At 43.5% G+C, this 16,916-nt stretch overlaps 1 protein-coding gene across 1 annotated transcript in view; it reads right to left on the reverse strand.

The window, feature by feature from the left end:
* CREBBP (CREB binding lysine acetyltransferase) overlaps positions 1 to 16,916 on the reverse strand; it is a 1,189,106-nt gene that overhangs the window by 959,828 nt on the left and 212,362 nt on the right. The window lies entirely within an intron of this gene.

Here is a 16,916-nt window from a genome sequence, read left to right on the forward strand (position 1 = left end):
GCCAGCAGAGAATCTGCGGTGAAAATAGCATATTCTTTGAGTCACGAATTTACCTGTGTTTTTAAAAGAGCTGTACTTCTTCTGTCTTTGGCACCTTGGGGACTTGCTCCTCGAAACTGACCGCGCACCTGATTTAGCACTGCAGCGGAACCGCCAGAACACAAACAAAACTGCCGCCATTGACGGCGTGCTGCGAGGCCACGCCTACTTCGATGTCACGTCCCCCGCCCTCGGTATATAGACGCTGACTGCTAGCGTTTCTTGACAGACTCACATACCCTCCTGAGGCGGAAGCCGGGAGGCGCACTGTTCATTTTTAAATCTTTGTGTCACGAATTTACCTGTGTTTTTAAAAGAGCTGTACTTCTTCTGTCTTTGGCACCTTGGGGACTTGCTCCTCGAAACTGACCGCGCTGCGGCTTTAGCGCTGCAGCGGAACGGCCAGAACACAAACAAAACTGCCGCCATTGACGGCGTGCTGCGAGGCCACGCCTACTTCGAGGCCACACCCCCCGCCCACTTCCGATTTCCTGATAAACATGTGTACTCACCAGACGCGCAGCGGACGAGCACAGCGGGCACGCCGTTTGCGCGCCGAAGGCGCGCCTAAGGCAAGCCCGTCTGTCTGTCCGCGCCAAGTCATCGCCTCTCGCCAGTCCCCCTGGCCGGACTTTACAGCAACCTTTCGTTACGACAAAGATCACCTCACTGCCTTGAACCCTGGACGGAGTTGTGTCGATATTACAGGTATACTTGGCCACACGCATCTCCAATGTAAATCCTGCCCCTTTACTACAACCAGCCCCTGTCGTTTACGACATGCACAAGGTGTGCCTAAAGCTTCCCCCCTCACGATCCTTCAACTCAATGTCAGATCCCTTACCAAACAATACCTGGAGGTAAATTCTCTCATACGTGATGAGAACCCGGACATTCTTTTTCTCTGTGAAACATGGTTATGTGATGGCACGTCTGCCATACCTAACCTCACGCTTCGAGATGACTACCATATGCTGACTCTAAATCGAGATACAAGAGGAGGAGGCATCGCTGTAATCTTCAAAAAGCAATTTTCTTGCACTTTCATCAAAGAAGATCTCCCCGGTTGTGAATGTGCCCGCTTTAAAATTACAACTAGCCCACACTTTGCCCTGTCGGGCCTTTATATCTACCGCCCACCTGGACCTGCCTCAAGACTTATCGAAGCCCTTCTTGAGGCAGCAAACTCTCTGGTGACTAAGTCCGCAAATGTTACTATATTAGGTGACCTCAACCTCCACTTTGATGTACCCATCGATTCTAATATTAAAAATCTTCTTGCAGATCTATCGGCGTTACAACTTAACTCCCTAATCCAGTCCCCTACACACTCTGCCGGACATACCTTGGACCCGGTGTTTACCAACATCCAGGATGTCAAAACTGAGAAGCCTGCTCCAATGGGATGGACGGACCACTATCTTGTTAAACTAACTATACTGGTCAAGGGTCCAATGTATAAAACCAATCCAACCCGCCGCCTTAAAAGACCATGGCACAAATTATCAACCAGTTACCTTCACGTCACTCTAGGAGATTTCCATCGAGAAGATGACCAGGACATTGATATAACCTATGGTGCTTTTAACGACTGGATCACCAAAGTACTAGATGCTCTTATTCCACCCAAATGGGCTAAAGGGCGCACCTCACCCTCCAAGCCATGGTACAATGATACCCTTAAATCCTTGCGCAAGGAATGTAAAAAAGCCGAGCGCACGTGGAGGAAAGAGTACAATAATGGGGATAAAAGCAACTATCTATCGACACAAAAAATGTACCATAAAGCCATTCGCGCCGCACGAGCGACTTTCTACGCAGACAAAATTAACTCGAGTCCTAACCCCGCCAAAATAGTCTTGAATCTGGTCCAAGAACTTCAGAGCAACAGATTTCCATCCCCCAGTATTACGTCTGCACAACATTGCGAGGATCTTGCTACATATTTCATAGAGAAAGTTCAAAAAAATCTACAGCTCCTTCCCACAGCACTCCCCCAATCCCATCAACCCTACCAATCCCATCCCTAAATGTACCCTCTTGACTCACATCCCAGAAATCTCTCATGACGACCTAAACAAACTATGTAGGAAAGTAAAGTCAGGCTCCCCTGCAGACCCTATGAGCCCCGCCCACTTCATGGACTCACTGAATTTTTTTCTGCCAACTTTAGCAGCCATACTCAATCTTTCCTTTTCCTCTGCTAGTGTTCCAAAAGCCTGGAAACAAGCTTGGGTCTCACCCATCATTAAAAAACCCGCTTTGGATCCATCAAAACCAGAGAATTTTCGTCCCATATCTCTGCTACCATGGTTGTCCAAGCTTGCAGAGGCCCATGTTAATGGCATCCTGTCCCAACATATGGACCAGAACAACATCCTGGACCCATCTCAAAATGGGTTCAGACCAGGCCATAGCACGGAGTCTGCCCTCCTGGCTACCTCCGAACATCTCCGGACGATTTTAGATTCCGGTCAAAGTGCTGCGCTGATTCTCCTTGATCTCAGCACGGCCTTTGACACGGTATCCTGACACTACTTTACCTTATTGGAAAATACACTGATACCTCTAGCAACTCGATAAATAAAGGCAAAACTAAATCTTCCTCTAAGATGAGACTCCGTTCTTGAAATGATGAAACAGCTGGCCCACAAAAGCAACCAAATACATCAAATTACCTTGGCCCATGATTGTCAAATGATTTGCACAAAGCAATCAATTACAATGAAGAAGTCCCTCTCATCACAATTAAAGTACTTACTTTAAAATATCTTGAATTCTCCCTTCTGTAGGAATGTCTTGAGTGGATAACTATCTAAAATCTGCCTGAGTGCTCCGTCTCTTTTGGGCTCCAAGAAATAGCAGGAGTAATGCCTGTCAAGTTTCTCCATCTCTGGGACTTTCTCTATGGACTGTTGGCCAAAAGCTACTGGACCTCTAACAGAAGGATGGCTGCATGATTCTCTGAAATTGTTTGGCCATAGGGGTAGATGCAACAGAAAAGGAGACGAGAAGGTCAGGGTAATGCTCCTCTGAACAATTTGAAACAGCACGATTTGATGGTATAACTTTCCAGCTGTGTAGGAAAACTCAAATCCTGCCCCCTACCAGCTTCGAATGGCGCAGTTGAGCTGGGTGAGGAGAACGTTGAAGAAGGCTATCCTTGGTGGGGTCAGCAACCACAACTAATACACTATTATCTACAGCCAGGAAAATTCTAGGCTGGCTGCTGCAGAGGCTGTGAGAATTGCCGCTGGTGATACACTAAGCTGCAGGATTACCCTCTAAATTTTAAATATTGTTGGTAGAAATGACAGGTCAATTAAAAGAAAGCCTCAACAGTGGTTTGCAGGGCATATATATTTTTTTTTTAAAAGCATTCTGATCAGTCAGCCTTTTCCTCCATAATCTGGAGGCCTTCAAGGGCATGTCCAATAGTTATGCTGAATGTCAACGGAAGAACCTGTGGGACGCATCCAGGCATGCCACCAGATTACGGCACTGGTGTCGAGGCATGCCACCAAATTAAGGCACAGCCCACAGTCTGCGGTGTCAAGGCTGGCAGTCAATATTTTTTTGTATCTTGTATGTCCTGAGATGCTTGGACAAGGGAATTCCTGAATTTGTCAGGGCCGGCATACAAGATCTCACTAGCCATGTCTGAAAGGGAAGGTGTGTACTGGGCCAAGAGAAAGAGCATTCAGCAAGAAAACTGTCAATTTAACTTTAGAGCACCTAACTAGAGCAGAGAACCATTTCATCCATGCCGCCGTAGTCACTACAAGGGCCTCATTAAATAGGAGCAAGGGCTTAAACATGGCAGGCCCAGGCTGCAAGACTTCAGTCCATAAGTTAATTTTTGTCTCAAAAGCTAGGAATTGTAAATCAAGTAATGATGCTCTGCGGACAACCACCACAAACTTGGCATTTTTCTCTGTTGGTGGTCCTGGTGGAGATTCGTATTCAGTCTCAGGAGCAGTACCTATATTTATAGCATTCTGAAATTAGGAAGCTGGGAATCATCTGTTACTGGATGTTGCACTTTGGTTAATCAGCGACATGGGGCTAATACAGGGAAATGTAAAGTCTAGGTTGGAAACCAGCACTGGCACTAGAACCGAAACTGGTGCTGCCAGAGTTCAGGTCAACGCAGGCAAGAATCCGGGGAAATGCCCAATGAGGTCATCGGCCATGGGGAAGTGTAACTGTGTGGGCCCAGAAGCTGTCTAGGTCCTGAATGTGCTTCAGTGGGAGCAATAATCTGAAGCATGACCTCTTTGAAGGTCCTAGAGGCTGCAAGGTCTTCGGATGTCCCAGGAATCTCTGGCACAACAAGACCAGCATCGGAATGGGCTTAGAGTTCGATCTCACTTAAATAGTCGGTCCCTTGGAGTGTATGCTGCATGGCCTTTCCCCTGCATCAAATTCTGGAGGGAGACAAAACCGGTTTAGATTTTTTGCTTTATGGCACAGCTTGAATTTTGACTTACGATAGACTTACAATGAGATCTGGACTTTGCAGGGAGCAATTTGGAGAAGGAGTGGCCATGTAACTTGGAGAGGGATCGCTGCTTATAGTAGGTCGATTTTTGGTATTTTGAGACATGTTTTTTGCTTCCTATTCTCTAATCACCTGCACCTGTGAGCATTAGATCTTAGATGGAGACATGTTCCTTGGCACACAATCAAATCCCAGAAATTGGGATACTGTATGACTGACTAAGATAGGAGTGGCACACTGGATTCATGCTGAAGGGAGCAGAAAGAAAGTAACTGACTTTAGCACAAACAAGTGATCCCTGTAGGGATGAGCAAGGGACTCACATCTGAGTATACCCTTCCACGCTTATGGTGGACAAAATATTTAACAACAAGGGGTGGTGATGGACAGAGTTTCTCACTGCACCATCAGAATTCAAGCAAGCCTGGCCGAAGACGGCTGTAATGCCAGAAACCGGTCCCCGGAAGCTTGTTTCCTTTCCAGTATAAGAATTGGCTTGGTAGTTTGGTCTGCCCTGTTCCCATGATGCACTGGGCCAGGGACAGACTAATTTGCATGTAGCCAGGTTCTGAGCTGGGATGGTGCAGTGAGCTAAAAAACGGTGATGGATCAAGCCTTGATCTGTTGACTGGGTAGGAGTATTCTGCTTTATTCAGAAACTCTGTCCATCACCACCCCCTTTTCTGAATAATCCTCCTCAAAGTGCATTGCCGAACTACTTGTCCATTGGTATAATATTGGGACTACTTTATTATTTTTTTAAATAGGTGAATCGTCCCGCCACACATTAGGAACACTGTCTAAATTAACACTAAGCGCCGATTTGATTATTTTTAAAATCAATAAGTCTGCTGCTCTTATTTTTTTCTCTAAACCTGTGAGAACATATTGACTTGGTGAGTGAAGCTGTGCGTTCCTTAGTGCTGAAGCACATAGCCTGTGTTCTGACACACCAAAGTCTACACAAGTGGTATCTTTATTTCATACATTTTGATCCGTTTGAGGTACAATTTATTTTTGTCAACTATGCAATGTATGCATTCGATGGAGTAATAGGTGGCGAGGGACAATACCATAATTACACAGGAAGAAAAAAGTGGATGCAGAATTGCATAATTTCAGTGGTTGTATGTGTATTTTAAAATGCAAATACCTTAAATTTATTAAGGTGTTCCTGTTACCAAGGTGTTTGGGTCACAGGAATATCTGGAGTTAATGACAGAGGCATCTCCTGTGATTGGGAATGCCTCTCTGTCATTCATGTAATCTGTCCCTCCATTTCCATCTGTGTAATGTGTGCTCATTTTCAATAGGAGGAAGGAAGACTGAGTTCATTGAGAGGCATTCAGAGTTTTTGTCTCTAAATGCCAATTACATTTGAGCCAAGGTTGGGGAAAAACCAAAAAAGGCAGCACAGTACTGCATAAAGATGCACAGTGCTGCACTGGTGGCAACAAATCGTACAGGGCTTTATGTGCTAAGAATGCTGTGATGTCATCGGCTGCACTTGCCCTAAAAAAATATGCTATTCCAGCGCTTTTGTGTTGCCACCTGGAAATGAATAGTCTCTTCTGTGAGATTTGTACTGAAGGGTGAGATTTGTACTGAAGGGTGGTACTGAAGGGTGAGATTTGTACTGAAGGAACGCCCACAGTACACATCTATGCGGAGAGAACGACCCAGTGGTAAACCTGGTAAAATGTGTAATTTTGGAGACATTGCACTTCTTGTGCATGGAAGGATCACGTGATATTCAGCTTGCCCATTGTTTGTCCCTAGGTTGTTTTACAGCTCGATTTCCATGTAAAGCCAGTTTGTGCTTCTTTACTAGCTGCGACTTTGTTGGAGCCCTAGAGGTGCTGCATGATTTCTGTCCTTTTAGCCTACTTTGCATTGTTTTTAAATTGCTTTGTACAACGTGACACATGGGCACATTGACTTGGTAAATGAAAATGGGCGTTCCTTAGTGCTGAAGCACACCGAAGTTTGTCTTGTGGTTTGGACCCACTCACAGGGTATTTTGATGTTTCTGCCTCCAATGCGACTTTTCACTGTTTGTGCCAGCACAAGGCCATGTTCTGGTTTGTGCCTTCTCACGGGTTGTTGGATTATGGTAAGCATTTACTCACCTATTACGTAGGGTTTGGCACCGAACACTGTTGTGCAAGGGTTTTGGGGTGCCCACACGCAGGCTGCGGCCACAAGTATTTACACAAGTATTTAGTCTGTGCTTTGTTCCCATTCACGGGCTGTTTTTTGTACTACCACTTAGACTTTATGTGGTTCAAGCCTGCAAGCAGATGGTGTATCATTTGAGTGTGCCTACTCTCTCTTCCTGAGGAAGTGACTGTTGTGTTTTATGTTAATGGCGAATTGTGCTCCGTGCCCAAATTAACAACTCTCTAATTTATTACTTGAAAATAGAACATCGCTTACCTACTTTGGAACCTCTTTGCTAAAAGTAACATTACGTTTTTGTTTTGCTTTGCTTTTTAGGAGGAGCAAATATGCAGCATCTCTGCATAAGATCCACAAGTCTAACAGTACATAATCACTAATATATGTGCCACTTATGTGTCTTTTGTAATTCAGTCTAGTTCATTATTGCGTTTGAAAGTATTTTCACATAGAAGTTCAGACGGCCAGTTATACACAATTAACTTCTCAATCCACGGCTATAATGCTCCTATCAGTGTCAAAGTCTACAAGTTAAAGAACAGTAGATATTGTAGTACCCAGGATAATGTGCAGCATCGCTAAGGCCCCGAAGGCGAGGCCGATTGACTATGCCAATGCAAAGAGCGCCAGTGGTTCGAGTGGGCTGACTCATTTCCCTATGTTCTAAACTGTTTGCATGCATGTTCTAGCATCTAAGTACACCCGCCTGCTGTTCTTTTCAAATTAAAAGCATTTTTCTAATGCAACGTTTTATTTCAAGCATCTGATTCTCACGATTTGGCGGAAGCTTTGTCTCTTTCTTTTCGTGACTGTGAATGTGGGGCTACGGAAAACTAAAGGCAAAAGTTCAGGTTGCAGCACTGTGAGAAAAGCATGACCTAAAATGAAGGCAGTTGGAGATGGCTATCGAGTTACAAGACCTTTAAGTGAGGAATCCTAACTAAAAGAAAAGTTCTACAGACAGCTGTTCAGATCTGTCACATATACAGGTAAAAACATTCACATTAAGAGCGCCAAAAGTTCGGATCTCGGCTACTGACGAGACCTATTGGCTTTACCAAAGGTGGTTTCTAATTCTTCCTCTTGCACATGCGAGGGTTCAAAACATGGCTTCTAAAGAGCATTTCAGTATTGAAGTTCAACATTCTTACAGCTGAGTTTTGCACAGCAGCCTGATTCAGGTGCCCCCTTTCAAGAATTCCATTGTACTACGGATTCGCTAGTCAAACATCATCCATTCTCATCTTTCTCCATGTCTGAAGCATCCAAGTAAATTTCACCCTCCAGAACATGTACTGTTTATATTTGGCATCTAGGTTTTGTGTGATACACATACCAGCAATAAGCTCAAAGTTTGATTTTCTGAAAGCCTTTCCTTCAGTATCATCTGTTGCTGGGGAAAAGAGGCAAGATGTGTTTTTGGAGCCCTTATGGTGCATTTTGCTCTTTCAGATCACAACATGTCATCCCTAGCACTCCTGATCTGTGTGGACAATCACAAATTTAAAACTTGGCGATTTGCCCCCTCACCCCAAAAAACTGCAAAATTCGGACTTTTGCATAACAATTCTTACAAAAGCCCCTATAAAATCATTTTAAAAACCGTTGGTGGTTTTAACTTCCTTTTAATAATCAATTGAATTCAATAAAGTATTTATTTCGATTATTCATCATAAAAGACAAGATCATCCAATATTAAAACAGGTACTCCTTTACTTAAAATTAAAGTTACTTAAAGTTAAAACGGGATCTTAAAAAGTAGATTTGATAAATAAAAACTTCATGCAGTCTTGATTTCAACAATGAGTACTTAAAAAGAAAACAGGTTGTCTACCTTACGGTAACAGGGCAATACAGATCATAACTCATACTCCTAGTAAGTAGGGCCCATCTTTACTCTATATACTACTTTACCCCCCCTTTTTGTTGCGAATGGCCCATGCCCAACTTAAAACGTTGTCACACCAATCACAGTGAGGGCGGTGGTGTCTGATTTTAGGATTCTTCTCGCAGCCATCGCGGACCTTATATTTATGGACAGGCATACTGGTTTAAGCCATTTAATCCTAAACAAATGATAAGCGGGCCAATCAAATAGAAAGTGATCTATGTTCTCATTGTGTTCCTGACAAAATATGCACTTGTCACATCTAGCAGGATTCCATTTACTTGTAAAGCATGTTAATGGCAGCGTGCCTATTCTGAACTGGTGGTAGAGCTTCCGATCATGAGGCTTAGTGGTAAGATCCCAGTAGGCTTCCAAAACGGCCTCGTCCTTAATATCAAGGAAATCCTCGACAGTGACTGCCTTATGTGGGAAGAGTATCTCTTGATTTTGACCATTTCCCAGTATGCTGCTCTAAAGGTCTTTTTAGATGGAAATTCCATGACCTCAGGATGGTCCCATAGGTTACTCATCAGACAGTAAGGACCTGATGATATTTAGTCATGGGATCTTGTATGATCGGCTCAAACGCCTCACTTCCAGTAAGGCCTTGGCATACAGGGAGAGTTCCGGTGTGATCCAGAGACGCCTCCAGAATGCCAAAGGTCTAATGCGCGCTACATCTTCAATGGTGTGACAACCCAAGTCAAGGAAAAGGGGTAATAGTGGAGAAGATTGCGGAACACCAACTATCGATCTCACAAACTTTTTTTGGCTATAGTAAGTGGAGATTAATTACCAAAGCCCCATAATTCGGCACCATGTAGTATTGCTGGGCTAATTTTGGTTGTGTCGATTTTTAATATGGGGGCGATAGGCTTGGTTTGGGAAAGCCTGTGTTCCTTGTTCAGGGCACCGACTAATTGCGCATGTTTTAATGCCATCATCTCAACTTGGGGCTTCCAGCTTAATTTACTACTAAATATAACACCCAAGTAGGTAAACACGTCAGTCTGCTCCAATAAAGCGTCATCGATATATACACTGGCATTAATGTCTTGGATTTATGAAACACCATAAACTTTGTCTTCCCTACATTAACCACTAGCTCATGATCACGGCAAAACACCTCAAAACGAGACAGTGCCGCCTGCAGCCCTCGTCTTGTCTTGGATATAAGCAAGGTGTCATCCGCGAACATGAGCAATGGTACTTTCATATCAGCTAACATTGGTGCATCGGTTGGGTGGTTTGAAAAGTACTGGACTACCCCATTTATAAATAAAGAAAACAAGATGGGTGCCAGCACACACCCTTGCCGAACCCCTTTGAACACCATAAACCTCTCTGTGGTCTCCCCCGGTTTGCCCCAACGAACCTGCGCATAGGTCGATTAGTGGAGTTTGACCAATATAGCCCCCAATCCTGGGAGCAACCCCATTTTTAGTAATGACTTCCACAGTTTCACACGAGGAACAAGATCAAATGCGGATTTTAAGTCCACAAAGGCCGCATAGAGCGTACCCTCACCTATGACCACCTCCTTCCAATAGATTAGTATAAACCTAAAGGCCTGATCGAGGGTACTTGTGTGCGACCAAAACCCTGCCTGAAGTGGTGTTAAGATGTCTGTTTCGGTCATCCAACCCTGTATTCTCCCTGGCACTAGTCTGGCTACCATCTTCTGAATTGCATCTATAAGACTAATAGGTCTATAATTCGCTGGTTCATAACTGTCCCCCCTCTTGTAGATCGGCAATATTTCTGCGCCAGACCAGGTTTCTGGAAGCGGGCATCATTTGTTATAGCATTTGCTAGAAACTTTAAATATGGAACCCATAAGTCTTTGCCTTGTATGAATAAATCTGCGGGAATACAGTCAGGCCCCGGGGCCCTACCACTAGGGGCTATTTTTAACACAGATTCAACCACAGTGCTCGTGTAATTCAGAGGTTCATTAGTTAAAAAGAGCTAAGGGGGCTCCTCGCTGCTATGTGAAGACTTGAACTATGCCTCAAAATATGTCACCCACTTTTCTGGGACAACGTGGTTACTCGGTGTCTGCGACTGCGTAATATTGCCCCATTTAACAAAGTGCCAGAATTGTGTCATATTCCTCCCATTACATGCCAATAACAGGTTCTGCCATCTTTCTTCGTCCCACTCTCTCTTTGCCTGTTTCTGTGCTGCTTTATAGTTTGCTCTAGTCTGTTTAATGTTACACTGTACCCTTGATCTAATAGCCTTCATAAGGACTTTGTAGGCCTTCCTACATGCATTGTTATTCCAAGCGCTTGGCTTCAAGGGTCTAACCTTTCTACAAGAGCTTTTTTTTAATGAAGAACTTTTTTAAGTTCTTAAAAAGTTCTTCTGAACACCCGGTAGGATGACATTTAGCACCCCCTGAGACTCACAGTTAGAGAATTTGGACAATGAACCCGAGACCATGTCTCTCATCTGCACAAGATCACCATCGTTATTGGCAATCCTTGCCCACCAAACTCTTCTCAGATCATTGGTGACAGTGACCGCTTCAGTAACAAAATCACCTTCCCTCTGTTTTGCACAGCAAAAGCTTCTATTATTGATTTGTAAAACCAGTGGATTGTGGTCACTTACCGGCCTCCTCCAGACCTCCATGTCTAGTACAGGAGGCCAAAATTCAACATTAATAAGAATGTAGTCTATACGGCTACTATTTCTATCATTATCAAAGGTATTTGCACCCAACCTGTCGGACTGTACTCTCCCATTAACTGCCCTCAATCCCCTTTCCAGGCAGAGGCCCTTCATTTGTAAGGCGGCCTCGGTCCATTTTCTTATGGCTTGTAAATCTAATTGGGGAATGCCCCATAGCACATCCTTATCTTTGCTGAGCCTACTGTCTTCTGAGTCCAGGGGTTCAAAACAGCAGTTAAAGTCACCCGCAATAATGAAGTTGCTAGTGACTACAACATTTTCCAGATGACTTTCGAGGACTGTAACACTTGAACCCTTGCCACCCAGCTGTCCCCGAGAATAGACATTAAATAACGTTATGTCAAGGCCTTTTGGTGATCTAACCCGTATGGCCATGATGTCAGGGCTGTCTATGGATAACTCACCTACCCTTATCCCCTCAAATTGTCTCAAACAGCAGGTCAGCCCACCATCTGGTCTACCCCTCAAACCGCTTATTGCAGCTTTTGAAAAATGTAGGTATCCTGCATAGTAGACTATCTATAGACCACGTCTACAGGAAAAACCAAACTATAGTTTGCTAAATAAATGATGACCATTCTGTGGACTTAATTTTTTATGAAATTCCGTAATATTCCAGGAGGATAGGATCATGCATGGTATTGGGAGGCTAAAACCAGCTACCTCTATACTAATAAATTTCTCCGCTTGGTTGGTTTTGTCTATTATTGGCAGGCCTTCACTCTGAGTGCTGGAAGAGGAGTGGGCACATACTCCTAACCTTGCTGGGGTTGTAGAATTTACACCAAGCTCAAGGTTACTAATTTTTAATGGCGGTTCACATCCTATGCCTATCTGCCTTATGCCATCAACCTGTGTATAGCATAGGGGTGCAGCCTGACTAGCCAACGGGACTCCCAGGATCCCGCCCACCTCCCCTGTAACACTAAAACCTTCAAGATCAGTGCATAGTGGGTTGATACTCCATCATAGTCCGTCATTATCTTCGAGGGATGAAAGTAGGTCAAAGCGATTGCTGATTTGGAGTGGGTTGTCAAACAGACTGTATGCCCTTTTTGGATCCCGCTGTTCCGTGCATCTAGGCATCTTCTATGGATTGTAAAAATAACCCAAGGAGAGAATTTTAATGTCATCTACTGCAAGGGAATGATAACCACCTATTTCCAAAATGTTGTGTACCAGTACTGGTGATCTAAAGCTAAGTACCACACAATCACCTACCATGGATTTACATGATTGACCTATCCAGTTAATTCTTCGCACCATTTTGAATTCCTTAAACAACTGATCTCTAATACCTGCCTTTTTGCCCAGGAAATGTAGAGCCTTGTTTTTAAGCATCGACCAGGGCTCCCGAGTGCCTAAGGGGAGAGCGGGCACATTTGCTAGAACCACTGTGTATGGTGTGGCCTCGGGCAGAAGGTGAAGACTGGAATGTGGATTTGTGTCACCATCAATACCCTGTCCGACCTGCCTCCTACTATCTTCTACCCCTCGCTGCTGCATTGACATATTAGCAAAACCATTATTTAAACTTAGGGTAGGATTGCAGGCTGTACTTGTCACGGATAATATTGGTGCAGGGCTTATGCGGACATTGGCCGGATTAACCTGATGCACACCGTTGTCAGACCTTGATATATTACTTGACACCACACCCGTTCCCATGTACAGTAGGTTGAGCCAGATTCCTTTGGTTACTGCAGGTAAGACATTGTTCAATCTTTTTTAGCCTTTCCTCAACAGAGTCCAATCTTTTGAATATGGGGTCTATTATTGATGCTATTTGCGCTCTTAATAGGGAACACAATTCCTCCGGGTTAAGCTGGATACAAGAATGGCCATTAATGATGTTTTCAACGCCCTGATCTAAAGGTGCCCCTGTACAATTCAGAGTTAAGTTAGCAGCAGATTTAACAACCGGAGTAGTACCTCCTGACTTCCCAAAGATAGCTGCTCTACAAGATTCTTTACTGGGGGGCACTGAGTTGAGCTGTGCAAGATCACCACCGACCAACTCACCCACTCCTTGCGCCTAAACCCTCCCACCAACACCACAGACCCCAACTACGGAGCCCGCAACCTCACACCTGATTTTCTTCCAGGAGAGTAAAAAAAAAAAAAAATCATGGTCAGCTTGCCCCAATTATGTTGGAGCTATTTAGCTTGATTCAGGGGGAGGGGGAGCCTCCGCCGGACTCGTGGAGGTTCGCTAAAATTGTTATATTCTTAAAAAAAGGGAAGGCGGCCACAGACTTAGGGGCCTTTCGGCCAATCACTTTGATCAACAACGACGCTAAAATTTACTCAAAAATCTTGGAGAATAGATTGGCGTCTGTAATAAAAAAAATGGTGTCCCAGAGTCAACGCGGTTTTGTTCCGGGTCGGAAAACCATAGATCATATTCACAGAGTAATAACTCTATTTGATTACACCAAGGTGACAGGAGACCCTATGGATTTAATTTTATTGGACGCCGATAAGGCTTTTGATAGGGTCTCCTGGCCCTTTTTATGGGCGGTTATGAAGCATTATGGAATTGGGGAAGGCTTTATTTTGGCCGTTAAAAGTATGTATCAAGATCCAATTGCCAAGCTACCACTGATGAGAGCACACTCGGGGGAGATCAATATAGGGCGGGGCACTAGACAAGGGTGCCCCTGCTCTCCCTTGTTATTTGCAATCTATATTGACCCGCTAATTAGACTAATACAAGAGAGCCAGGTAATTTTACCAGTTTCTGCCCGTGGAGGAGAGGTAAAAATTCTAGGCTATTCAGACGATTTAGCGATAGTCATGTCAGCTCCACAGCAGACTCTGAAGGAGTTAGGTGTGTTAACATCTCGATTTGGTAAAGTCTCCGGCAATCATATGAACGAAAGTAAAACCCAAAGTCATTAATGAAAAAGTGGACCTCGTTGATCAACGGATTGTAGCAAATGCAAGGTATTTAGGGGTCGAGGTAAGTGCTACCCCAATTGCTATAGTAGATTTAAATCTTGCGCCCTTATTAGTCAAAATGAAATCTGATACCAAGAGGATGAGCAATCTTTATCTGACGCTTATGGGTTGAGGCAATGTTATTAAAATGATTTTTTTGTCCTAGATACTTTATTATTTTAGAGCAATCCCCCTTGAATTTAATAAGCTATGGTTTCGGAAATTTGATCAGGCTGTCTCATGGTTTCTATGGGCGGGGCAGCGCCCAAGACGGGCATTAAGGTTTATGACACTACCCAGAGATCGGGGGGCTGGTCTGTCCCTGATTTCCAGACGTATTACTGGGCCACTACCTTGAAGTATTCAGGCGAGCTGATAAATGTATACAATCCGGACAATTCTGACATTTCTATTTTACAACTTATCTGCGGGGAAGAAGTCAGGGGTCTTTTATTACAACAAATTGACTTGGCTTATTGTAAGAGGGTTACGTTTAAGGTTCTGATAGTAATCTATAAAGTCTGGACTGCAGTTAGGATAAAGTTTGGAATTGGCCGGCTGCATAGGTATTCCCCCTCTTGCTGATAATGCCATATGCTCGGAAATTTTTAATGATGCTTATTTTAGTAGATGGGGGGGAAAGAGGGGTTTTATTGTATCGGGGATCTTCTTTCTGGCGATAATCTACTTTCTTTTGATGCTCTTAAAGATAGATTTGACATAGGGGATAAGGATTTTTTTTAATTCCTACAAATTCGGGATTTTTTTTGAGAAAAAATGCCAGAACCGGAATCGAATCCCGCTTTTTAATTTGTTTAAACGTAATTCACCGCAAACCGCTGCCATCTACAAAGCCATCACGGAAAAAATGGGGGCTGATCTTACTAAGCATTTCGATAGATGGCAAACAGTGCTACAGGCTGGGCAGGGGGATTGTGAAGATTCTCTGCTCTTCAGTCAAACTTCATGTATATCTGCAAATTTGCAAGTACAGTGTTTCAAGACATGGTGTAATCTGTACGTGACTCCAGCCCGTATACATAAATGGGGGGGTACTACCGGGATACACTGCCCTCGTTGTGGGGTGGTGGCCGTCGATAGCACACCTGTCGCTACCTGTCCGGGACTTTCCCAAATATTACCCAAAACTAAACACAGGCTTGGGGGCTATACTAGGCCACATTTTGACACTTACCCCGCAGGCAAAAATGTTGGGAATTTCTAATCAAGCGATGGATGAAAATCATAGAGAAATTGGTGTTTATCGCTATGGCTGTTTATCGTTTATGCTTGGCCACAGCATGGCTTGATGCAGTTCCACCGACAGAACATGTTTGGTTTAATAAAATCCTATCTATATATAACTGAGAGATTGCGGTGGTGAGGAGGAAGGGAAGACGGGCTAGAGAGAGAGGAGAGCAGCTCTGGGGCTGCATCTGACTAATTGGCTTAATAGCTTGGTATGAAATATTTCTATGTACATATATATATATTTTTCTTTCTTTTTGTAATTCCTTTCTCTTGGGTTCTTAGATTTTGGCTCTGCTTGAAGATGGATCCACCTGGACGGGAGGGGAGAAAATATTGTGAAAAAACATTTGAGGTATCAGCCACAGCTTTTGTTTTTTTGTCATTTATGAATTATGCTTGTTTTCTTTTTGTGTTCTGACACCCCAATAAAACAAAATTAAAAAAAACAATCTATATTCATACGGATTTCATGTTTTTTCTTTTCGCTTTTTAGAAATGTCCTCACTACATTAACTTGTTGGATAGACAAATGTTTACTTGAGTCAAGTCCTAATGTTTTTCCCGGCATCCACAAACTGGGCTGCACCAGCTTCACCATCCTAATTTAATTCAGCGAAAAAAGAGCCCACTTTCAGAGGAAAATTTCAATAAAAACTTCAATTAACTGAAGTAAATCCAATGATCTATTTATTACAGACTCAAACGCAGAAAACAGAGGCCTGGAGTACTATCACAAAAAAAATTACGTTTCCATCGATCAACTCGAGTCAGCACAATGTGTTGTGATCAGTAATGACTTTAATGATGTCCCAATGACATAGCTGATTCTAGTATCTCTACCCTACCAGAGCTCATTACAAAGTTCTCTGACTGCATTAAGTGGCAAAATGAAAACTCACAAACTACTTAAATGCGTACACTTTTAGAATCTTTCCTCATGATTTCATTACGTCAACCCATGTTGCACTGTGGTAATCAAGACTCTGAATCTTAAGCCCAAATGTATACATGTGTGTAGTGACTGCACAATGAGAGACCATTGCAAACCAAATAAAATAACCACTTTAACTACTGCCTGAGCAGCACATGCATTTTCTCCAACGTCCACAGATCAGTAGTGGTCTAAATGGGAACATAGACTTAAAAAAAAAAAATTCAAACAGCAATCTAAGGTTTAGAGCATATGTGTAGTGAATAGATGCTACTTGTGAACACCTATTCCTTCACCGGGATAGAAACCAACATATGCGAGGCAGATTTGTGACAAAGAAAAATTGTATATCGCACTAACTTAAAATCGGGAGAGGAATAAAGAGCCTCCATTCCTCACACTTTACGAATTACGGTTCCTTATAGTCTTTATGATATTCTCATTCATGAACTTGTGAACTCACAGTCGGATTAGCAACAACGCTGTTGGTC

Source organism: Lissotriton vulgaris, chromosome 10, assembly GCF_964263255.1.
Source record: "Lissotriton vulgaris chromosome 10, aLisVul1.2, whole genome shotgun sequence".
Taxonomy (NCBI): Eukaryota; Metazoa; Chordata; class Amphibia; order Caudata; family Salamandridae; genus Lissotriton; species Lissotriton vulgaris.